This window comes from Tenrec ecaudatus (genome assembly GCF_050624435.1).
Source record: "Tenrec ecaudatus isolate mTenEca1 chromosome 10 unlocalized genomic scaffold, mTenEca1.hap1 SUPER_10_unloc_1, whole genome shotgun sequence".
NCBI classification, from domain to species: domain Eukaryota; kingdom Metazoa; phylum Chordata; class Mammalia; order Afrosoricida; family Tenrecidae; genus Tenrec; species Tenrec ecaudatus.
This window is the reverse complement of record NW_027457623.1, coordinates 944374-960172: the sequence shown is the minus strand read 5'-3', so window position 1 is coordinate 960172 and position 15799 is coordinate 944374.

Below are 15799 nucleotides of genomic sequence, written 5' to 3'. Positions count from 1 at the left end.
CTAGGTAACCTAGATAGTCCAAGTGTCCGCTAGATAACCTAGAGTCCAAGTGCTCGCTAGTTAACCTACATAGTCCAAGTGCCCGCTATGTAACCTAGATAGTCAAAGTGCCCGTTAGGTAACCTAGATAGTCAAAGTGCCCGCTACGTAACCTAGATATTCCAAGGGCACGCTAGTTAACCTATATCGTCCAAGTGCCCGCTAGGCAACCTTGATAGTCCAAGTGCCCGCTAAGGAACCTACATAGTCCAAGTGCACGCTAGTTATCCTAGATAGTCCAAGTGCCCGCTAGTTAACCTAGATAGTCCAAGTGCCTGCTAGGTAACCTACATAGTGCAAGTGTCCGCTAGTTAACCTACATATTCCAAGTGCCCGCTAGTTAACATAGATAGTCCAAATGCCCGCTAGGGAACGTACATAGTCCAAGTGCCTGCTAGGTAACCTAGATAGTTCAAGTACCCGCTACGTAATCTAGATCATCAAAGGGCCCCCTAGTTAGCCTACATAGTCCAAGTGCCCGCTAGGTAACCTAGATAGTCCAAGTGCGCTTTAGGGAACCTAGATAGTCCAAGTGCCCTTTAGGGAACCTAGATAGTCCAAGGGCCCGCTAGTAAACCTACATAGTCCATGGGCCCGCTAGTTAACCTACATATTCCAAGTTCCCGCTAGTTAACCTACATAATCTAAGTGCCCGTTGGCTAACCTAGATAGTCCAAGGGCCCGCTAGTTGACCTACATAGTCAAAGTGCCACCTAGGTAACCTAGGTAGTACAAGTGCCCGCTAGGGAACCTGGATAGTCCAAGTGCCTGTTAGCTAACAGAGATAGTCCATGTGGCGGCTAGGTAACCTACATAGTCCAAGTGCCCGGTCGTTAACCTAGATAATCCAAGTGCCAGTTCGTTAACCGAGATAATCCAAGTGCCCACTAGGTAACCTAGACAGTCCAAGTGCCCGCTAGTTAACCTACAAAGTCCAAGTGCCCTATAGGGAACCTATATAATCCAAGTGCCCGCTAGGCAACCTACATAGTCCAAGTGCCCGTTAGTTAACCTAGATAGTCAAAAGTGCCTGCTAGGTAACCTAGATATTCCAAGTGCCCGCTAGGTAACCTAAATAGTCCAAATGCCCGCTAGGAAACTACATTGTCCAAGTGCCCGCTAGTTAACCTAGATAGTCCAAGTGCCCGCTAGTTAACCTAGATAGTCCAAGTGCCTGCTAGTAAACCTACATAATCCATGGGTCCGCTAGTTAACCTACATCGTCCCAGGGCCCGCTAGTTAACCTAGATAGTCCAAGTGCCCGCTAGCTAACCTAGATAGTCCAAGGCCCGCTAGGTAACCTAAGTAGTCCAATTATCCGATAGGGATCCTACATAGTCCAAGTGCCCGCTAGGTAACCTACATAGTCCAAGTGCCCGTTAGTTAACCTAGATAGTCCAAGTGCCCGCTAGGTAACCTAGACTGTCCAAGTGCCCCCTAGGTTACCTACATAGTCCAAGTGCCCGTTCGTTAACCTAGATAGTCCAAGTGCCCGCTTGTTAACCTACATAGTCCAAGGGCCCACTAGTTAACCTAGATAGTCCAAGTGTCCTCTTGTTGACCTACATAGTCCAAGTGCCTGCTAGTTAACCTATATACGAAGTGCCCGCTACGTATCCTAGATAGTCCAAGTGCATGCTAGTTAACCTACATAGTCCACGTGCCTGCTAGGCAACCTAGATAATCCCAGTGCCCGCTAAGGAACCTACATAGTCCAAGTGCCCGCTAGGGATCCTTCATATTCCAGCTGCCTGCTAGGTAACCTAGATAGTCCAAGTGCCCGCTAGTTAACCTAGATAGTCCCAGTGCCCGTTTGTTAACCTAGATAGTCCAAGTGCCCACTAGGGGACGTACATCGTCCAAGTGCCTGCTACGCAACCTAGATAGTCCAAGAGCCCGCTAGGTAACCTAGATAGTCCAAGTGCCCGTTACCTAACCTAGATAGTCCAAGTGCGCGCTAGGCAACCTACATAGTCCAAGTGCCCGTTCGTTAACCTAGAAGTCAAGAGCCCACTATATAACCAAGACAGTCCAAGTGCCCGCTATGTAACCTAGACAGTACAAATGCCCGCTAGGTTACCTGCGTATTCCAAGTGCCCGTTCGTTAACATAGATAGTCCAAGTGCCCGCTAGGGAACCTATAGAGTCCAAGTGCTATCTAGGTAACCTAGATAGTCCAAGGGCCCGCTAGTTAACCTACATAGTCCAAGGGCTCGCTTGTTAACTTTGATAGTCCAAGTGCCCCTTAGTTAACCTAGATCGTTCAAGTGCCCGCTAGTTAACCTAGATCGTCCAAGTACTGGCTAGTAAACCTACATAGTCCAAGGGCCCACTAGTTAACCTAGATTGTCCAAGTGTCCTCTAGTTTACCTACATAGTCCAAGTGCCCGCTAGGTAACCTACATAGTGCAAGTGTCTGCTAGGTAAACTACATAGTCCAAGTGCCCACTAGTTAACATAGATAGTCCAAGAGCCCGCTAGGTAACCTAGAGAGTGCAAATGCCCGCTAGTTAACCTACATAGTCCAAGTGCCTGCTAGGTAACCTAGATATTCCAAGGGCCTGCTAGTTAACCTACATAGTCCAAGTGCCCGCTAGGTAACCTACATAGTGCAAGTGTCCGCTAGTTAACGTACATAGTCCAAGCGCCCGCTAGTTAACCTAGATAGTCCAAGTGTCCACTAGGTAACCTACATAGTGCAAGTGTCCGCTAGTTAACCTAAGTAGTCCAAGGGCCCACTAGTTAACATACATAGTCCAAGTGCCCGGTAGTTAACTTACATAGTTCAAGTGTCCGTAGGGAACATACATAGTCCAAGTGCCCGCTAGGGAACATACATACTCCAAGTGACCGCTAGGGAACCTACGTAGTCCAAGTGCCCACTAGGGAATCTACATAGTCCAAGGGCCCGCTAGGTAACGTAGATAGTCCAAGTGCTGCTAGTTAATCTACATAGTCCAAGGGCCCGCTAGTTAACCTACATAATCCAAGTACTCGCTAGTTAACCTAGATCGTCCAAGTGTCCGCTAGTTAACCTACATAGTCCAAGTGCCCGCAAGGGAACCTAGATAGTCCAAGTGCCCGCTCTGGAACCTGCATTGTCCAAGTGCCCGCTAGGGAATCTACATAATCCAAGTGCCCGCTAGTTAACCTACATAGTCCAAGTGCCTGCTAGTAAACCTACATAATCCATGGGCCCGCTAGTTAACCTACATAGTGCAAGGGCCCGCTTGTTAACCTAGATCGTGCAAGTGTCCGCTAGTTAGCATATATAGTCCAAGTGCCCGCTAGTTAACCTATATACCAAGTGTCCACTACGTAACCTACATAGTCCAAGTGCACGCTAGTTAACCTAGATAGTCCAAGTGCCCGCTAGTTAACCTAGATAGTCCAAGTGCCTGCTAAGTAACCTACATAGGGCAAGTGTCCGCTAGTTAACCTACATATTCTAAGTGCCCGCTAGGGAACGTACATAGTCCAAGTGCCTGCTAGTTAACCTAGATAGTTCAAGTATCAGCTAGGTAACCTAGATAGTCCAAGTGCCTTTTCGGTAACCTAGATAGTCCAAGTGCCCTTTAGGGAACCTAGATAGTCCAAGGGCCCGCAAGTAAACGTACATAGTCCATGGGCCCGCTAGTAAAACTACATATTCCAAGTGTCCACTAGTTAACCTACATAATCTAAGTGCCCGTTAGCTAACCTAGGTAGTCCAAGGGCCTGCTAGTTGACCTATATAGTCCAAGGGCCAGCTAGGTAACCTAGGTAGTACAAGTGCCCGCTAGGGAACCTCAATTGTCCAAGTGCCTGTTAGCTAACCTAGATAGTCCAAGTGGCGGCTAGGTAACCTACATAGTCCAAGTGCCCGCTAGTTAACCTACATAGTCCAAGTGCCTGATAGGGAACCTATAATCCAAGTGCCCGCTAGGGAACCTACATTGTCCAAGTGCCCGCTAGGCAACCTACATAGTCCAAGTGCCCGTTAGTTAACCTAGAGAGTCAAAGTGCCTGCTAGGTAACCTAGATAGTCCAAGTGCCCGCTTGGTAACCTAAATAGTCCAAATGCCCGCTAGGGAAACTACATAGTCCAAGTGCCCGCTAGTTAACCTAGATAGTCCAAGTGCCTACTAGTAAACCTACATAATCCATGGGCCCGCTAGTTAATCTACATAGTTTAAGGGCCCGCTAGTTAACCTAGATCGAGCAAGTGTCCGCTAGTTAACCTACATAGTCCAAGGGCTCGCTTCTTAACTTTGATAGTCCAAGTGCCCCTTAGTTAACCTAGATGGTTCAAGTGCCCGCTAGTTAACCTAGATCGTCCAAGTACTGGCTAGTTAACCTACATAGTCCAAGGGCCCACTAGTTAACCTAGATTGTCCAAGTGTCCTCTAGTTAACCTACATAGTCCAAGTGCCCGCTAGGTAACCTACATAGTGCAAGTGTCTGCTAGGTAAACTACATAGTCCAAGTGCCCACTAGATAACAAAGATAGTCCAAGTGCCCGCTAGGTAACCTAGAAAGTGCAAATGCCCGCTAGTTAACCTACATAGTCCAAGTGCCTGCTAGGTAACCTAGATAGCCCAAGGGCCTGCTAGTTAACCTACATAGTCCAAGTGCCCACTAGGTAACATACATAGTGCAAGTGTCCGCTAGTTAACGTACATAGTCTAAGCGCCTGCTAGTTAACCTAGATAGTCCAAGTGCCCGCTAGGTAACCTACATAGTGCAAGTGTCCGCTAGTTAACCTAGATAGTCCAAGTGCCCGCTAGGGAATCTACATAGTCCAAGGGCCCGCTAGGTAACGTAGATAGTCCAAGTGCTGCTAGTTAATCTACATAGTCCAAGGGCCCGCTAGTTAACCTACATAATGCAAGTACTCACTAGTTAACCTAGATCGTCCAAGTGTCCGCTAGTTAACCTACATAGTCCAAGTGCCCGCAAGGGAACCTAGATAGTCCAAGTGCCCGCTCTGGAACCTACATAGTCCAAGTGCCCGCTAGGGAATCTACATAGTCGAAGTGCCCGCTCTGGAACATAAATAGTCCAAGTGCCGCTAGTTAATCTACATAGTCCAAGGGCCCGCTAGTTAACCTACATAGTCCAAGTATCCGCTAGTTAACCTAGATCGTCCAAGTGCACGCTAATTAACCTACATAGTCCAAGGGCCCGCTAGTTAACCTACATAGTCCAAGGACCCGCTAGTTAACCTACATCGTCCCAGTGCCCCCTAGGAAAGCTAGATAGTGCAAGTGCCTGCAAGTTAACCTAGATAGTTCAAGTACCCGCTAGGTAACCTAGATCGTCCAATGGCCCCCTAGTTAGCCTACATAGTCCAAGTGCCCGCTAGGTAACCTAGATAGTCCAAGTGCCCGTTCGGTAACCTAGATAGTCCAAGTGCCCTTTAGTGAACCTAGATAGTCAAAGTGCCCGCTAGGGAATCTAGATAATCCAAGTGCCTGTTAGCTAACCTAGATAGTCCAAGTGGCGGCTAGGTAACCTACATAGTCCAAGTGCCCGTTCGTTAACCTAGATAATCCAAGTGCCCGCTAGGTAACCAAGACAGTCCAAGTGCCCGCTAGTTAACCTACATAGTCCAAGTGCCCGATAAGGAACCTACATAATCCAAATGCCCGCTAGACAACCTACATACTCCAAGTGCCCATAGTTAACCTAGATAGTCAAAGTGCCTGCTAGGTAACCTAGATAGTCCAAGTGCCCGCTATGTAACCTACATAGTCCAAGGGCCCGCTAGGTAACCTAAATAGTCCAAATGCCTGCTAGGGAAACTACATAATCCAAGTGCCCGCTAGTTAACCTACATAGTCCAAGTGCCTGCTAGTAAACCTACATAATCCATGGGCCCGCTAGTTAACCTACATAGTGCAAGGGCCCGCTAGTTAACCTAGATCGTGCAAGTGTCCGCTAGTTAGCCTATATAGTCCAAGTGCCCGCTAGTTAACCTATATACCAAGTGTCCGCTACGTAACCTACATACTCCAAGTGCACGCTAGTTAACGTAGGTAGTCCAAGTGCCCGCTAGTTAACCTAGATAGTCCAAGTGCCTGCTAAGTAACCTACATAGGGCAAGTGTCCGCTAGCTAACCTACATATTCCAAGTGCCCGCTAGGGAACGTACATAGTCCAAGTGCCTGCTAGTTAACCTAGATAGTTCAAGTACCCGCTAGGTAACCTAGATAGTCCAAGTGCCTTTTCGGTAACCTAGATAATCCAAGTACACTTTAGGTAACCTAGATTGTCCAAGGACCCGCAAGTAAACGTACATAGTCCATGGGCCCGCTAGTTAACCTACATATTCCAAGTGTCCGCTAGTTAACCTACATAATCTAAGTGCCCGTTAGCTAACCTAGATAGTCCAAGGGCCCGCTAGTTGACCTACATAGTGCAAAGGCCAGCTAGGTAACCTAGGTAGTAAAAGTGCCCGCTAGGGAACCTCAATTGTCCAAGTGCCTGTTAGCTAACCTAGATAGTCCAAGTGGCGGCTAGGTAACCTACATAGTCCAAGTGCCCGTTCGTTAACCTAGATAATCCAAGTGCCCGCTAGGTAACCTAGACAGTCCAAGTGCCAGCTAGTTAACCTACATAGTCCAAGTGCCCGATAAGGAACCTACATAATCCAAATGCCCGCTAGCAACCTACATACTCCAAGTGCCCACAGTTAACCTAGATAGTCAAAGTGCCTGCTAGGTAACCTAGATAGTCCAAGTGCCCGCTATGTAACCTACATAGTCCAATTGCCCGCTAGGTAACCTAAATAGTCCAAATGCCTGCTAGGGAAACTACATAATCCAATTGCCCGCTAGTTAACCTACATAGTCCAAGTGCCTGCTAGTAAACCTACATAATCCATGGGCCCGCTAGTTAACCTACATAGTGCAAGGGCCCGCTAGTTAACCTAGATCGTGCAAGTGTCCGCTAGTTAGCCTATATAGTCCAAGTGCCCGCTAGTTAACCTATATACCAAGTGTCCGCTACCTAACCTAGATATTCCAAGTGCACGCTAGTTAACCTAGATAGTCCAAGTGCCCGCTAGTTAACCTAGATAGTCCAATTGCCTGCTAAGTAACCTACATAGGGCAAGTGTCCGCTAGTTAACCTACATATTCCAAGTGCCCGCTAGGGAACGTACATAGTCCAAGTGCCTGCTAGTTAACCTAGATAGTTCAAGTACCCGCTAGGTAACCTAGATAGTCCAAGTGCCTTTTCGGTAACCTAGATAGTCCAAGTGCCCTTTAGGTAACCTAGATAGTCCAAGAACCCGCAAGTAAATGTACATAGTCCATGGGCCCGCTAGTTAACCTACATATTCCAAGTGTCCGCTAGTTAACCTACATAATCTAAGTGCCCGTTAGCTAACCTAGATAGTCCAAGGGCCCGCTAGGTGACCTACATAGTCCAAGGGCCAGCTAGGTAACCTAGGTAGTAAAAGTGCCCGCTAGGGAACCTCAATTGTCCAAGTGCCTGTTAGCTAACCTAGATAGTCCAAGTGGGGGCTAGGTAACCTACATAGTCCAAGTGCCCGTACGTTAACCCAGATAAACCAAGTGCCCATTAGGGAACCTACATAGTCCAAGTGCCCGCTAGTTAACCTACATAGTCCAAGTGCCTGATAGGGAACCTACATAATCCAAGTGCCCATTAGGGAACCTACATAGTCCAAGTGCCCTCTAGGCAACCTACATAGTCCAAGTGCCCGTTAGTTAACCTATAGAGTCAAAGTGCCTGCTAGTTAACCTAGATAGTCCAAGTGCCCGCTTGATTACCTAAATAGTCCATATGCCCGCTAGGGAAACTACATAGTCCAAGTGCCCGCTAGTTAACCTAGATAGTCCAAGGGCCTGCTAGTAAACCTACATAATCCATGGGCCCGCTAGTTAACCTACATAGTGCAAGGGCCCGCTAGTTAACCTAGACCGAGCAAGTGTCCGCTAGTTAACCTACATAGTCCAAGGGCTCGCTTGTTAACTTTGATAGTCCAAGTGCCTCTTAGTTTACCTAGATCGTTCAAGTGCCCGCTATTTAACCTAGATCGTCCAAGTACTGGCTAGTTAACCTACATAGTCTAAGGGCCCACTAGTTAACCTAGATTGTCCAAGTGTCCTCTAGTTAACCTACATAGTCCAAGTGCCCGCTAGGGATCCTTCATAATCCAACTGCCTGCTAGGTAACCTAGATAGTCCAAGTGCCCGCTAGTTAACCTAGATAGTCCTAGTGCCGGTTTGTTAACCCAGATAGTCCAAGTGCCCACTAGGGGACGTACATAGTCCAAGTGCCTGTTACGCAACCTAGATAGTCCATGTGCCCGCTAGGTAACCTAGATAGTCCAAGTGTCCGTTACCTAACCTAGATAATCCAAGTGCCCGCTAGGTAACCTACATAGTCCAAGTGCCCGTTCGTTAACCTAGAAGTCCAAGAGCCCGCTATGTAACCTAGACAGTCCAAGTGCCCGCTATGTAACCTAGACAGTCCAAGTGCCTGCTAGGTTACCTGAATAGTCCAAGTGCCCTTTCGTTAACATAGATAGTCCAAGTGCCCGCTAGGGAACCTATATATTCCAAATGCCCGCTAGAGTATCTACATAGTCCAAGGGCCCGCTAGTTAACGTAGATTGTCCAAGTGCCGCTAGTTGTTCTACATAGTTCAAGGGCCCACTAGTTAACCTACATAGTACAAGTACCGGCTAAAAAACCTAGATAGTCCAAGTGCACGCTAGTTAACCTAGATAGTCCAAGTGCCCTCTAGTTAACCTAGATAGTCCAAGTGCCCACTAAGAAACCTAGATAGTCCAAGTGCCCGTTACCTAACCTAGATAGTCCAATTGCCCGCTATGCAACATACATAGTCCAAGTGCCCGTTCGTTAACCTAGAAGTCCAAGTGCTCGCTAGGTAACCTAGACTCTCCAAGTGCCCGCTAGGTTACCTACATAGTCCAAATGCCCGTTCGGTAACCTACATAGTGCAAGTGCCCGGTAGTTAACCAACATAGTCCAAGTGCCCACTAGGTAACCTAGATAGTCCAAGGGCCCGCTAGTTAACCTACATAGTCCAAGTGCCCGGTAGTTAACTTACATAGTTCAAGTGTTCGTAGGGAACATACAGAGTCCAAGTGCCCGCTAGGGAACCTAAATTGTCCAAGTGCCCGCTAGTTAATCTACATAGTTCAAGGGCCCGCTAGCTAACCTACATAATCCAAGTACCCGCTAGTTAACCTAGATCGTCCAATTGTCCGCTAATTAACCTACATAGTCAAGTGCCCGCTAGGGAACTTAGATAGTCTAAGTGGCCGCTCTGGAACCTACATAGTCCAAGTGACTGCTAGGGAACCTACATAGTCCAAGGGCCCGCTAGTTAACGTAGATAGTCCAAGTGCCACTAGTTAATCTACATAGTCCAAGGGCCCGCTAGTTAACCTACATAGTCCAAGTACCCGCTGGTTAACCTAGATCATCCAAGTGCCACCTAGGTAACCTACATAGTCCAAGGGCCCACTAGTTAACCTACATAGTCCAAGGGCCCGCTAGTTAACCTACATCGTCCAAGGGCCCGCTAGTTAACCTAGATAGTCCAAGTGCCCGCTAGTTAACCTACATAGTCCAAGTGCCCGCTAGGTAACCTAGATATTTCAAGTGACCACTCGGTTACCTACATAGTCCAAGTGCCCGTTCATTAACCTACATAGTCCAAGTGCCCGCTAGGTAACCAATATAGTCCAAATGCCCGCTAGGGGCCATAATAATCCATATGCCCGCTAGTTAACCTAGATAGTCCAAGTGCTCGCTAGTTAACCTAGATAGACCAAGTGCCCGCTAGGGAACCTATCTAGTCCAAGTACCCGCTAGGAAACATACGTAGTCCAAGTGCCCCCTAGGTAACGTACATAGTCCAAGTGCCCGCTAGGTAACGTAGATAGTCCATGTGCCCGCTAGGGAACGTACATAGTACAATTGCCTGCCAGGTAACCTAGATAGTCCAAGTGCCCACTAGTTAACCTACATAGTCCAGGTTCCCCCTAGGTAACCAAATAGTGCAAGGGCCCGCTAGGTAACCTACATAGTCATAGTGCCCCCTAGTTAACCTACATTCTCCAAGTGCCCGATAGGGAACCTACATAGTCCAAGTGCCCGCTAGGTAACCTACATAGTCCAAATGCCCTCTAGTTAATCTACATAGTCCAAGTGCCCGATAGGGAACCTACATAATCCAAGTGCCCGCTAGGGAACCTACATAGTCCAAGTGCCCGTTAGGTAATCTAGATAGTCCAAATGCCCACCAGGAAACCCACATAGTCCAAGTGCCCGCTAGGGAACTTACATAGTCCAAGGGCCCGCTAGGGAATCTACACAGTCCAAGTGCCCATTAGTTAACCTAGATAGTCCAAGTCCCCGCTTGGTAACCTAGATAGTCCAACAGCCCGCTAGGTAACCCACATACTCTAAAAACCTGCTATAACGTAGATAGTTCAAGTGCCAGCTAGGTAACATAGATAGCCCATGTGCCGCTAGGTAACCTACAAAGTCAAAGTGGCCGCTAGGTTATCTATATAGTCCAAATGCCAGCTAGGGAATCTACATAGTCCAAGGGCCCGCTAGTTAATATAGATAGTCCAAGTGCCGCTAGTTATTCTACATAGTTCAAGGGCCCACTAGTTAACCTACATAGTACAAGTACCCGCTAAGAAACCTAGATAGTCCAAGTGCACGCTAGTTAACCTAGATAGTCCAAGTGCCCTCTAGTTAACCAAGATCGTCCAAGTGCCCGCTAAGAAACATAGATAGTCCAAGTGCCCGTTACCTAACCTAGATAGTTCAATTGCCCGCTATGCAACATACATAGTCCAAGTGCCCGTACGTTAACCTAGAAGTCCAAGTGCCCGCTAGGTAACCTAGACTCTCCAAGTGCCCGCTAGGTTACCTACATAGTCCAAATGCCCGTTCGGTAACCTAGATAGTGCAAGTGCCCGGTAGTTAACATACATAGTTCAAGTGCCCGCTAGGTAACCTAGATAGTCCAAGGGCCCGCTAGTTAACCTACATAGTTGAAGGGCTCATTTGTTAACTTTGATAGTCCAAGTGGCCGCTAGTTAACCTATCTCGTCCAAGTGCCCACTAGGTAACCTACATAGTGCAAGTGCCCTCTAGGTAACCTATATAGTCCAAGTGCCCGCTAGGTAACCTAGATAGTCCAAGGGCCCGCTAGTTAACCTACATAGTCCAAGTGCTCACTTGTTAACTTTGATAATCCAAGTGCCCGCTAGTTAACCTAGATCGTCCTAGTGCCCGCTAGTTAACCTAGATTGTCCATGTGCCCGCTAGTTAACCTATATAGTCCAAGGGCCCACTAGTTACCATAGATAGTCCAAGTGACCTTTAGTTAACCTACATTGTCCAAGTGCCCGCTAGTTAACCTATACACCAAGTGCCCGCTACGTATCCTAGATAGTCCAAGGGCACGCTAGTTAACCTACATAGTCCATGTGTCCGCTAGGCAACCTAGATAGTCCAAGTGCCTGCTAGGTAACCTACATAGTGCAAGTGTCCACTAGTTAACCTACATATTCCACGTGCCCGCTAGTTAACATAGATAGTCCAAGTGCCCGCTAGGGAACTTACATAGTCCACGTGCCCGCTGGTAACCTAGATAGTGCAAGTGCCCGCTACTTAACCTAGATAGTTCAAGTACCCGCTAGGTAACCTAGATCGTCCAAGGGCCCCCTAGTTAGCCTACATAGTCCAAGTGCCCGCTAGGTAACCTAGATAGTCCAAGTGCCCTTTAGGGAACCTAGATAGTCCAAGTGCCCTTTAGGGAACTTAGATAGTCCAAGGGCCCGCTAGTAAACCTACATAGTCCATGGGCCCGCTAATTAACCTACATAGTGCAAGTGTACGCTAGTTAACCTACATATTCCAAGTGCCCGCTATTTAACCTACATAATCTAAGTGCCAGCTAGGTAACCTAGATAGTACAAGTGCTCGCTAGGGAATCTAGATAGTCCAAGTGCCTGTTAGCTAACCTAGATAGTCCAAGTGGCGGATAGGTAACCTACATAGTCCAAGTGCCCGTTCGTTAACCTAGATAATCCAAGTGCCCGCTAGGTAACCAGGACAGTCCAAGTGTCCGCTAGTTTACCTACATAGTCCAAGTGCCCGCTAGGCAACCTACATACTCCAAGTGCCCGTTAGTTAACCTAGGTAGTCAAAGTGCCTGCTAGGTAACCTAGATAGTCCAATTGCCCGCTAGGTAACGTTCATAGTCCAAGTGCCCGCTAGGTAACGTAAATTGTCCAAATGCCTGCTAGGAAAACTACATAGTCCAAGTGCCCGCTAGTTAACCTAGATAGTCCAAGTGCCTGCTAGTAAACCTACATAATCCATGGGCCCGCTAGGTAACCTACATAGTGCAAGGGCCCGCTAGTTAACCTAGATCGTGCAAGTGTCCGCTAGTTAGCCTATATAGTCCAAGTGCCCGCTAGTTAACCTATATACCAAGTGCCCGCTACGTAACCTAGATAGTCCAAGGGCACGCTTGTTAACCTACATAGTACAAGTGCCCGTTAGGCAACCTAGATAGTCCAAGTGCCCGCTAAGGAACCTACATAGTCCAAGTGCCCGCTATTTAACCTAGATAGTGCAAGTGCCTGCTAGGTAACCTAAATAGTGCAAGTGTCCGCTAGTTAACGTACATATTACAAGTGCCCGCTAGTTAACATAGATAGTCCAAGTGTCGGCTAGGGAAAGTACATAGTGCAAGTGCCCGCTGGTTAACCTAGATAGTTCAAGTACCCGCTAGGTAACCTAGATAGTCCAAGGGCTCCCTAGTTAGCCTACATAATCCAAGTGCCCGCTAGGTAACCTAGATAGTCCAAATGCCTTTTCGGTAACCTAGATAGTCCAAGTGCCCTTTAGGGAACCTAGATAGTTCAAGGGCCCGCAAGTAAACCTACATAGTCCATGGGCCCGCTAGTTAACCTACATATAACAAGTGCCCGCTAGTTAACCTACATAATTTAAGTGCCCGTTAGCTAACCTAGATAGTCCAAGGGCCCGCTAGTTGACCTACATTGTCCAAGGGCCAGCTAGGTATCCTAGATAGTACAAGTGCTCGCTAGGGAACCTCAATAGTCCAAGTGCCTGTTAGCTAACCTAGATAGTCCAAGTGGCGCCTAGGTAACCTACATAGTCCATTTGCCTGCTAGGCAACCTACATAGTCCAAGTGCCCGTTAGTTAACCTAGATAGTCAAAGTGCCTGCTAGGTAACCTACATAGTGCAAGTGTCCGCTAGTTAACCTACATAGTCCAAGCGCCCGCTAGTTAACCTAGATAGTCCAAGTGTCCGCTAGGTAACCTACATAGTGCAAGTGTCCACTAGTTAACCTAAGTAGTCCAAGGACCCGCTAGTTAACATACCTAGTCCAAGTACCTGGTAGTTAACTTACATAGTTCCAGTGTCCGTAGGGAACATACATAGTCCAAGTGCCCGCTAGGGAACATACATAGTCGAAGTGCCCGTTAGGGAAGCTATGTAGTCCAAGTGCCTGCTAGGGAATCTACATAGTCCAAGAACCCGCTAGTTAACGTAGATAGTCCAAGTGCTGCTAGTTAATCTACATAGTCAAAGGGCCCGCTAGTTAACCTACATAATCCAAGTACCCTCTAGTTAACCTAGATCGTCCAAGTGTCCGCTAGTTAACCTACATAGTCCAAGTGCCCGCAAGGGAACCTAGATAGTCCAAGTGCCCGCTCTGGAACCTACATAGTTCAACTGCCTGATAGGGAACCTACATAGTCGAAGTGCCCGCTCTGGAACATACATAGTCCAAGTGCCCGGTAGGGAATCTACATAGTCCAAGGTCCCGCTAGTTAACCTAGATATTCCAAGTGCCTGCTAGTAAACCTACATAATCCATGGGCCCGCTAGTTAACCTACATAGTGCAAGGACCCGCTAGTTAACCTAGATCGTGCAAGTGTCCACTAATTAACCTACATAGTCCAAGTGCCCGCTAGTTAACCTACATAGTCCAAGTACCCGCTAGTTAACCTAGATCGTCCAAGTGCACGCTAGTTAACCTACATAGTCCAAGGGCCCGCTAGTTAACCTACATAGTCCAAGGGCCCGCTAGTTAAACTACATCGTCCCAGTGCCCGCTAGGAAACCTAGATAGTGCAAGTGCCCGCTAATTAACCTAGATATTTCAAGTACCCGCTAGGTAACCTAGATCGTCCAAGGGCCCCCTAGTTAGCCTACATAGTCCAAGTGCCCGCTAGGTAACCTAGATAGTCCAAGTGCCCGTTCGGTAACCTAGATAGTGCAAGTGCCCTTTAGGGAACCTAGATAGTCCAAGGGCCCGCTAGTAAACCTACATAGTCCATGGGCCCGCTAGATAACCTACATAGTCCAAGTGTCCGCTAGTTAACCTACATATTCCAAGTGCCCGCTATTTAACCTATATAATCTAAGTGCCAGCTAGGTAACCTAGACAGTACAAGTGCACGCTAGGGAATCTAGATAGTCCAAGTGCCTGTTAGCTAACCTAGATAATCCAAGTGCCCCCTAGGTAACCTAGACAGTCCAAGTGCCCGCTAGTTAACCTACATAGTCCAAGTGCCCGATAGGGAACCTACATAATCCAAGTGCCCGCTAGGCAACCTACATACTCCAAGTGCCCGTTAGTTAACCTAGATAGTCAAAGTGCCTGCTAGGTAACATAGATAGTCCAAGTGCCCGCTATGTAACCTACATAGTCCAAATTCCCGCTAGGTAACCTAAATAGACCAAATGCCTGCTAGGGAAACTCCATAGTCCAAGTGCCCGCTAGTTAACGTAGATAGTCCAAGTGCCTACTAGTAAACCTACATAATCCATGGGCCCGCAAGTTAACCTACATAGTGCAAGGGCCCGCTAGTTAACCTAGATCGTGCAAGTGTCCACTAGTTAGCCTATATAGTCCAAGTGCCCGCTAGTTAACCTATATACCAAGTGCCTGCTACGTAACCTAGATAGTCCAAGGGCACGCTAGTTAACCTACATAGTACAAGTGCCCGCTAGGCAACCTAGATAGTCCAAGTGCCCGCTAAGGAACCTACATAGTCCAAGTGCACGCTAGTTAACCTAGATAGTCCAAGTGCCCGCTAGTTAATCTAGATAGTCCAAGTTCCCGCTAGGGAACGTACATAGTCCAAGTCCCCGCTAGTTAACCTAGATAGTTCAAGTACCCGCTAGGTAACCTAGATAGTCCAAGGGCCCCCTAGTTAGCCTACATAATCCAAGTGCCCGCTAGGTAACCTAGATAGTCCAAGTGCCTTTTCGGTAACCTAGATAGTCCAAGTGCCCTTTAGGGAACCTAGATAGTTCAAGGGCCCGCAAGTAAACCTACATAGTCCATGGGCCCGCTAGTTAACCTACATATTCCAAGTGCCCGCTAGTTAACCTACATAATTTAAGTGCCCGTTAGCTAACCTAGATAGTCCAAGGGCCCGCTAGTTGACCTACATAGTCCAAGGGCCAGCTAGGTATCCTAGATAGTACAAGTGCTCGCTAGGGAACCTCAATAGTCCAAGTGCCTGTTAGCTAACCTAGATAGTCCAAGTGGCGGCCAGGTAACCTACATAGTCCATTTGCCTGCTAGGCAACCTACATAGTCCAAGTGCCCGTTAGTTAACCTAGATAGTCAAAGTGCCTGCTAGGTAACCTAGGTAGTCCAAGTGCTCGCTAGGTAACCTACATAGTCCAAGTGCCCGCTTGGTAAC